Below are 7,500 nucleotides of genomic sequence, written 5' to 3'. Positions count from 1 at the left end.
TTTCCATTCACGGCGCTGTACAAAATCCTAAACCGGAAGTTGGCCCAAAAATCCGTTTTTTCTCCCGACGAGGGTGTTTTCAGCGGCCGGAGGGACCTTCCCATCGCCCGTCTCCGGCGGAGGGCGTCCGAATCCCGCTGAAGGGCGAAAAGCAGCCGAATTTCCAAGAAACACCCCTTCCCTATATATGTCTCCGGAGACCAAACACCCCTCCCCCAAAACACCCCTTATAACACGCGAGTCAATACGAATTTTACCCCGAATCCAGGCTGACACCGGACGAGAAGGCGTCGCAGCAGCGGAAGCCCAGCCCGGCGGCGGGTGGCCCGGCCGGCCGTGGGCGAACTCTAGACGCCGCGTCCGATGGTGCCCACCCCGGGGACCCTGCTCCCCTCGACGACCCCGTCTCCGCTGGAAAAAATCCGGTCGGCGGACCCCCCGGCTCCTTCCCCGCCGTGTCCAGCCGCCCGGTCGAGGAGGGTGCCGCTGCCGGCCCGACCCGCCCGTGGAAAATCGAAGCACGGGCCCTGGCCGCCCCGGCACCCGGCCCACCCCGGGCAAACCCCGGACGCCGCGTCCGATGGTGCCCGTCCCGGGGACGCTGCATCCCCGGGTGACCCCGTCTCCGCTGGAAAAAATCCGCCCAGCGGGCCCCCTGCTCCTTCCCCGCCGAGCCCAGCCGCCCGGTCGAGGAGGGTGCCGCTGCCGGCCCTACCCGCCCGTGGAAAATCGAAGGACGGGCCCTGGCCGCCCCGGCACCCGGCCCACTCCGGGCAAACCCCGGACGCCGCGTCCGATGGTGCCCACCCCGGGGACCCTGCGTCCCCGCTTGACCCCCTGGCAGCAGGACGAAAGACCCCTCCCGATAAACACCGCTTACAACACGCAAGTCAATGCGAAATTCACACCGAGGGCGACACCGGACGACCCGACGGCGCAGCGGCGGAGGGCTCGGGCCGCCCTGGGCAAACCGAGGACGGCAAATCCGATGGTGCCCACCGCGGGGAGCCTGCGCCCTCGGACGACCCCGTTCTCGCGGGAAACAGTCCGGCGAGCGGACCCCCGGCCCCTTCCCCCGCTGTCGGCCGATCCGACGGTCAGAATCTCCTGCCGACTCCTGGCTGGGCGGGCGGGAGTGTCGGCTCGGCATGCGGGGCGCTGTCGGCCCGCTGCGTCGAGATCTGCCGGTCGGAATCGTCTGCCGACGCCCGGGTGGCTGAGCGGGAGGGTCGGCTCGGCATGCGGTGCGCTGTCGGCCCGCTGCGTCGAGATCTGCCCGTCGGAATCTCCTGCCATCTCCTGCGTGGGTGAGCCGGAGGGTCGGCCCGGCATGCGGGGCGCTCTCGGCCCGCTGCGTCGAGATCTGCCGGTCGGAATCTCCGGTGAGCAGCCAGAAGTGTCCACATACATTACAAAAAGGTACTGTGCTGCCTCCAAAGAGGTTTAAAATGCATGTGTGTTGTTTGCATTTCATCGCAGTTTGAACATTTCCTTCCCATGATAATAGCATGAAGTATTAGCATGTCCAATCCCAAAAGAATTGAATTAGAGGTGTGTAATCAAAGTTTCATTGAAGGCAGTTCAGTATTTCAAAAATATCTTTTCAAAATCAAGCATGAAGTAATGACATACTTTCCGAAAAACGACTGTATTGTGTCCAAAAAGATTTTAATCACACGTTGCAATCAATGGTACCTTTTTTAACCAAAAAAAATAATAGTTACTGTATTACCACCAAAGAAAAAATGTTCTAAGATGTGTCCACCCATCACGTACAATTACAAATTTCATTCAAATAATCTCCATGTAGTATAATTCACATATCAGCTCCAAAAATCACTGCATTCCCCCTGTATTGTCTTATCAGCATTTCAGTATAGTGTAACAATTTCATTGGAACAAGAAGGGCATGACGTATTACCACATAAAATCCTGGCTGGCCTGGCCATCCTGTCGAAATAAAAATGAAATTATAAATTTAACCAAAAAAAAGCCCCCGGCAGACAGAGTCCAATTCCATGGACCTGCCTCCGGGGGCCTGTCGGCATGCTGTTCGGAAGTCTCCCGCTCTCAGGCCTCGGACAACTCTTGATTGCAAGAGCGAGCGACGCCCTGGCCTCGACGCACGGAGGACTGGCGGCCTGGACATCCTGTCGAAATAAGAATAAAGATAAAGTTTTTATTTCAGAAGAAAAAGCCCCCGGCAGACACAGCGGGTGCCTTACCTCGACATACGGGGGGCTAGTGGACTGTAGGTGAGCTGTGTCCCACTCAAGAGCCGCTGCCGACGTCGGAGTGGAATAGCGGGTGCCTTGCCTCGACATACGGGGCCCTGGCCGACTGGAGGAGGGCTGTGTCCCGCTCAAGAGCCGCTGCCGACGTCGGAGTTGAAGAGCGGGTGACTGGCTTCGACGTACGGGGCCCTGGGGGTCTGGTGCTTGGCTGGCTGTCGCTCACGAGCCCCTGCCGAACCTCGGAGACCAAGAGCGGGTGCCTAACCTCGACGTACGGGGGGCTAGTGGACTGGTGTTGGGCTGTGTCCCGCTCAGGAACCGCTGCCAACGTCGGAGAAGTAGTGCGAGTGACTGGCCTCGACGTACGGGGGGCTAGTGGACTGGAGGTGGGCTGGCTGTCGCTCAAGCGCCACCGCCCACGTCGGAGAGGAAGAGCGGTTGCCTTACCTCGACGTACGGGGGGCTAGTGGACTGGAGGTGAGCTGTGTCCCGCTCAAGAGCCGCTGCCGACGTCGGAGTGGAAAGAGCGGGTGCCTTGCCTCCGACGTACGGGGGTCTAGTGGACTGGAGGTGGGCTGGCTGTCGCTCAAGAGCCCCTGCCCACCTCGGAGTGGAAGGGCGGGTGCCCTGCCTCGAAGTACGGGGCCCTGTCGGACTGGTGTTGGGCTGGCTGTCGCTCAGGAGCCCCTGCCGACGTCGGAGAAGTAGTGCGAGTGTCTGGCTTCGACGTACGGGGGGCTAGTGGACTGGAGGTGGGCTGGCTGTCGCTCAGGAGCCCCTGCCCGCCTCGGAGTTGAAGTGCGGGTGCCTAACTTCGACGTACGGGGCCCTGGCCGACTGGAGGTGGGCTGGCTGTCGCTCAGGAGCCCCTGCCCACCTCGGAGTTGACGAGCGAGTGCCTGGTCTCGACCTACGGGGGCCTGGCCGACCGCTGTTGGGCTGGCCGTCGCTCAACAGCCCCTGCCGGCATCTGCAGTGAAGAGGGAGTGCCGGGCCTCGACCTACGGGGGCCTGTCGGACTGGAAGTGGGCTGTGTGCCGCTCAACAGCCCCTGCCCACCTCGGAGTTGACGAGCGAGTGCCTGGTCTCGACCTACGGGGGCCTGGCCCTCTGGTGTTTGGCTGGCCTTCGCTCGAGAGCCCCTGCCAACCTCAGGGTTCGAGTTCGGGTGCCTGCCTTCGACGTACGGGGGCCTATCGGACTGGAGGTGAGCTGTGTCCCACTCAAGAGCCGCTGCCGACGTCGGAGTGGAAGGGCAAGTGCCTGGCTTCGACGTACGGGGGGCTAGTGGACTGGTGTTGGGCTGGCTGTCGCCCAGGAGCCCCTGCCCACCTCGGAGAGGAAGAGCGGGTGCCCAACCTCGACGTACGGGGGGCTAGTGGACTGGTGTTGGGCTGGCTGTCGCCCAGGAGCCCCTGCCCACCTCGGAGAGGAAGAGCGGGTGCCCAACCTCGACGTACGGGTCCCTAGTGGACTGGAGGTGAGCTGGCTGTCGCTCAGGAGCCCCTGCCGACGTCGGAGAAGTAGTGCGAGTGCCTGGCTTCGACGTACGGGGGGCTAGTGGACTGGAGGTGAGCTGGCTGTCGCCCAGGAGCCCCTGCCGACGTCGGAGAAGTAGTGCGAGTGCCTGGCTTCGACGTACGGGGGGCTAGTGGACTGGAGGTGAGCTGGCTGTCGCCCAGGAGCCGCTGCCAACGTCGGAGTTGAAGAGCGGGTGCGTAACCTCGAAGTACGGGGGGCTGCCGGACTCCTGTTGGTCTGGCTGTCGCTCAGGAGCCCCTGCCCACCTCGGAGAGGAAGAGCGGGTGCCTTACCTCGACGTACGGGGGGCTAGTGGACTGGAGGTTAGCTGTGTCCCGCCGAAGAGCCGCTGCCGACGTCGGAGAGGAGGAGCGGGTGCCTGGCTTCGACGTACGGGGTGCTAGCGGACTGGAGGTGAGCTGGCTGTCGCTCAGGAGCCCCTGCCGACGTCGGAGAAGTAGTGCGAGTGCCTGGCTTCGACGTACGGGGGGCTAGTGGACTGGAGGTGAGCTGGCTGTCGCTCAGGAGCCCCTGCCGACGTCGGAGAAGTAGTGCGAGTGACTGGCTTCGACGTACGGGGGGCTAGTGGACTGGAGGTGAGCTGGCTGTCGCCTAGGAGCCCCTGCCCACCTCGGAGAGGAAGAGCGAATGACTGGCTTCGACGTACGGGGGCCTGTCGGATTGGTGTTGGGCTGGGTGTCGCTCACGAGCCCCTGAAAACGTCGGAGAAGTAGTGCGAGTGCCTGGCTTCGACGTACGGGGGGCTAGTCAACTGGAGGTGAGCTGGCTGTCGCTCAGGAGCCCCTGCCGACGTCGGAGAAGTAGTGCGAGTGACTGGCTTCGACGTACGGGGGGCTAGTGGACTGGAGGTGACCTGGCTGTCGCCCAGGAGCCCCTGCCCACCTCGGAGAGGAAGAGCGAGTGACTGGCTTCGACGTACGGGGGCCTGTCGGACTGGTGTTGGGCTGGGTGTCGCTCACGAGCCCCTGAAAACGTCGGAGAGGAAGAGCGAGTGACTGGCTTCGACGTACGGGGGCCTGTCGGACTGGTGTTGGGCTGGGTGTCGCTCACGAGCCCCTGAAAACGTCGGAGTGGAAGGGCTAGTGCCTAACCTCGACGTACGGGGCCCTGGCCCACTGGAGGTGGGCTGGCTGTCGCTCAAGAGCCGCTGCCGACGTCGGAGAAGTAGTTCGAGTGACTGGCTTCGACGTACGGGGGCCTGTCGGACTGGTGTTGGGCTGGGTGTCGCTCACGAGCCCCTGAAAACGTCGGAGTGGAAGGGCGAGTGCCCTGCCTCGACGTACGCGGCCCTGGCCGACTGGCGTCGGGCTGGCTGTCGCTCAGGAGCCCCTGCCGACGTCGGAGAAGTAGTGCGAGTGACTGGCTTCGACGTACGGGGGGCTAGTGGACTGGAGGTGAGCTGGCTGTCGCCCAGGAGCCCCTGCCCACCTCGGAGAGGAAGAGCGGGTGCCCAACCTCGACGTACGGGGGGCTAGTGGACTGGTGTTGGGCTGGGTGTCGCTCAAGAGCCCCTGCCGACGTCGGAGAAGTAGTGCGAGTGCCTGGCTTCGACGTACGGGGGGCTAGTGGACTGGAGGTGAGCTGGCTGTCGCTCAGGAGCCCCTGCCGACGTCGGAGAAGTAGTGCGAGTGACGGGCTTCGACGTACGGGGGGCTAGCGGACTGGAGGTGAGCTGACTGTCGCCCAGGAGCCCCTGCCCACCTCGGAGAGGAAGAGCGGGTGCCCAACCTCGACGTACGGGGGGCTAGTGGACTGGTGTTGGGCTGGGTGTCGCTCACGAGCCCCTGAAAACGTCGGAGTGGAAGGGCTAGTGCCTAACCTCGACGTACGGGGCCCTGGCCGACTGGAGGTGGGCTGGCTGTCGCTCATGAGCCCCTGCCCACCTCGGAGAAGTAGCTCGAGTGACTGGCTTCGACGTACGGAGGGCTAGGGGACTGGAGGTGAGCTGGCTGTCGCCCAGGAGCCCCTGCCCCCCTCGGAGAGGAAGAGCGGGTGCCCAACCTCGACGTACGGGGGGCTAGTGGACTGGTGTTGGGCTGGGTGTCGCTCAAGAGCCCCTGAAAACGTCGGAGTGGAAGGGCTAGTGCCTAACCTCGACGTACGGGGTTCCTGGCCGACTGGAGGTGGGCTGGCTGTCGCTCAGGAGCCCCTGGAAACGTCGGAGTGTAAGGGCGGCTGCCTGCCCTCGAGGTACGGGGCCCTGGCCGTCTGGAGTTGGCCAGGGTGTCGATGCCGAGTCGGAGAGGTAGAGCGAGTGCCTGGCCTCGACCTACGGGGGCCTGGGCGACCGGTGTTGGGCTGTGTGTCGCTCAAGAGCCCCTGCCGACATCTGAAGTACAGAGCGAGTGCCTGGCCTCGACCTACGGGGGCCTGGCCGACCGCTGTTGGGCTGGCCGTCGCTCAACAGCCCCTGCCGACATCTGAAGTGAAGAGCGAGTGCCTGCCCTCGACCTACGGGTGCCTATCGGACTGGAAGTGGGCTGTGTGCCGCTCAACAGCCCCTGCCCACCTCGGAGTTGACGAGCGAGTGCCCGGCCTCGACATACGGGGGGCTGGCCGTCTGCTGTTTGGCTGTGTGCCGCTCAGGAGCCCCCTTGCCGACGTCTGAAGTGAAGAGCGGGTGCCTGGTCTCAACCTACGGGGGCCTGGCCCTCTGGTGTTTGGCTGGCTGTCGCTCAAATGCCCCTGAAAAGGTCAAGGAGGTAGAGCGGGTGCCTGGCCTCTACCTACGCCTGGCTGTCGGACTGGAGGTGGGCAGGCTGCCGCTCAGGAGCCCATGCCCACCTCCGAGTTCGAGTGCGGGTGCCTGCCTTCGACATACGGGGCCCTGGCCGTCTGCTGTTGGGCTGTGCCTTTCTCAAAAGCCCCTGCCCACCTCGGAGGGGATGAGCGAGTGGCTGGCCTCGACATACGGGGCCCTGGCCCTCTGCTGTTGGGCTGTGTCTCCCTCAAAAGCCCATGCCCATCTCGGAGAGGATGAGCGAGTGCCTAACCTCGAAGTACGGGGCCCTGTAGGACTGGAGGTGGGCTGGCTGTCGCTCAACAGCCCCTGCCCACCTCGGAGAGGAAGAGCGGGTGCCTAACCTCGACATACGGGGGGCTAGTGGACTGGTGTTGGGCTGGGTGTCGCTCAGGAGCCCCTGCCCACCTCGGAGAGGAAGAGCGGGTGCCTAACCTCGACGTACGCTGGGCTAGTGGACTGGTGTTGGGCTGGCTGTCGCTCAGGAGCCCCTGCCCACCTCGGAGAGGTAGAGCGGTTGCCTGCCTTCGACGTACGGGGCCCTGGCCCTCTGCTGTTGGGCTGTGTCTCCCTCAAAAGCCCCTGCCCACCTCTGAGTTCGAGTGCGGGTGCCTGCCTTCGACATAGGGGGCCCTGGCCGTCTGCTGTTGGGCTGTGTCTCCCTCAAAAGCCCCTGCCCACCTCGGAGGGGATGACCGAGTGGCTGGCCTCGACATACGGGGCCCTGGCCGACTGGTGTTGGGCTGTGTCTCCCTCAAAAGCCCCTGCCCACCTCGGAGAGGATGACCGAGTGGCTGGCCTCGACCCACGCCGACCTGGCCGACTGGTGTTGGGCTGGCTGTCGCTCAAATGCCCCTGAAATGGTCAAGGAGGTAGAGCGGGTGCCTGGCCTCTACCTACGCCTGGCTGTCGGACTGGAGGTGGGCAGGCTGCCGCTCAGGAGCCCCTGCCCACCTCTGAGTTCGAGTGCGGGTGCCTGCCTTC

This window comes from Lytechinus pictus, unplaced genomic scaffold (assembly GCF_037042905.1).
Source record: "Lytechinus pictus isolate F3 Inbred unplaced genomic scaffold, Lp3.0 scaffold_112, whole genome shotgun sequence".
Taxonomy (NCBI): domain Eukaryota; kingdom Metazoa; phylum Echinodermata; class Echinoidea; order Temnopleuroida; family Toxopneustidae; genus Lytechinus; species Lytechinus pictus.
Note: the sequence above shows the minus strand (reverse complement) of the source record.